Raw genomic sequence first — 2,055 nt, forward strand, 5'->3', positions numbered from 1 at the left:
GACACTAGCTGGCTGCAGAAGCTACTGGAGATAGATTGCCTCTTCTTTGCATTAAGAGCCTCTCTGTTATGTAAACCGACACTCTGCGGTAGGCTATGGGAGACACGATTGCCTCATTAAGCGTGTCTTTATTGTGCTTTGACCACCGTCATATATGTGGTCCATTGTTAAGCAAATGGTTGTTAAGTGGCGCATGCTGGAGAAAACACCAGCTCTGTCTGATGTCACATGATGCCAGTGGCAGACTGATCCAGTCCTGACCTGTTTGCATGGTTCAGCTGCCTATGCTGCTGCCTTGAGACTCGGTTTTTGTGGAAGTTCATTCCATGTTCATTTCAATGCCAGGCTGTTGGGATTGCTGCAGTGTTGGATGCTGGCTTGTCGGGATTTCACTGTATTTCCTTTCCATTGGGCTAGAGTTGAAGGCCTCGGTGCCTCTTCTTCAGAGGTGCTCTATCATTTGGTGGAACTCAATTCACGGCTCTGGGTTTTAAGAATTGATCAACCCAATCCCAAACTCACGTACTAGGAAAGGAGTCCCTCTGACTTCAGGATAACAAGTTAAGACCGGGATAATTGGCATTGCCCTGATTCTGCTTTGTTGCTAATGTAACTTGGTCCAGGAGGGTGACATTAACCCTCATCATCCCCCGTCATTATGGTGATGCTGTGAACAGGATTTGTCCTTCACAGTGAATCAAAAATGACCAGATCTTCAGCAATCCCACTAATAATGATGAGGAATCAATAGTAAGAGGAGTCTCACTCTGGAGAATCCCATTAGATTTCATGTTGTGCCCAAGTGTGTCAAGTTCTCAAGATTCGACCTTCTGAGCACTGCTTCCCATGCATTAAGGGCTCCTGAAGAAAGTGGGACTTGATGGAAAGGATGAATGAGAAAAGCAGGAAGAAGAACATGGTGTTGTCCATAATTTGGTGGGGTGATTCCACCCTGGGGTGTGTGACCCCGAATGCAAAAGCAGAACTCCCTGTGTTTGTTGAGGCCTAGAAATGACTGAGTTTCTGCAGAGAAGCAAAAATCACATGGATTAAGCCATTGGTCTTCAACTTTTCAAAAACTGGGACCCACCTCAATCCCCAGCCGGCACCTTGGGGCCCACCTTCAGGAGCCGAATGGTGAGGGAGGTGGGTTGATGAGCAGTCACTCTTCCTCTTCTTTAAATGCCAAGTGGCTGCCAATTGGTGGGTGCTCTTAGGGCACCAGGATGCAGATTTCGTATTGTCTTGTGTGCTTCCTGGGGCATCTGGTGGGCCTCCGTGAGATACAGGAGGCTGAACTAGATGAGCTTTTGGCCTGATCCAGCCGGGCTTCTGTTCTTACTGTGGTGTCATGCTGCTTCTTTCTTTCTAGACCCACTGGAAGGAGAGGAGGGGCAGAGTGGCATGGCAAGAACATGCACTCAGTTTTGGTAGGTGGAAGCAGAGAAAGAGGAAGGAAGGCTGGGCAGAAAGCAGAGGAAGAGGCAGACCAAGTGGCTGGCTGGAAGACTGAGAGGACCACTGAATATTGGGGACTTGGGCAAAGTAACCCTTTTCAGACCAAAGTATCTGGCAAGGTGGACCTTACCTAGGAGATCAAAACAAATTTGCAATGGAAGCTTGGCCTAGCCTACCTTCTGAGTCCCGACCCAGCTGTTGAAGACCTCTGGATTAAACCATTTGTGTTGACGTTCTTCCAACCACAGTTGGGCAGGCTTGATTCTCTTTGGCTCTGCACAAATGCGCTTGTCGGTTGCAAAACTTGTCAGGAAGGGTGGTCTGCTTTTTCATTAGCCCAAGCTTCTGTGACTTTCCTGGCAGTTCTGTCTGCGAGGATTAGCTGATCTTTGGCTCATGTTTATCTCCCTACTGTGAATATCCTCTGTGGCTGACTTCTGGACATCAGGCTGGCTTTGGGGCAGAGGAGCAGGCGGGGCTGTTTTTGTGCAGTCAGTTGGCAACTTTGCTTTTGGCTGTATTTTAATAACAGGATCGAATGGAAAAGATAGGGAAGCATGTCTGTCTGGGCTGTTTTTAGTTGCTAGTGCTGAGCCT

The sequence above is a fragment of the Tiliqua scincoides genome, chromosome 12 (assembly GCF_035046505.1).
Source record: "Tiliqua scincoides isolate rTilSci1 chromosome 12, rTilSci1.hap2, whole genome shotgun sequence".
Taxonomy (NCBI): Eukaryota; Metazoa; Chordata; class Lepidosauria; order Squamata; family Scincidae; genus Tiliqua; species Tiliqua scincoides.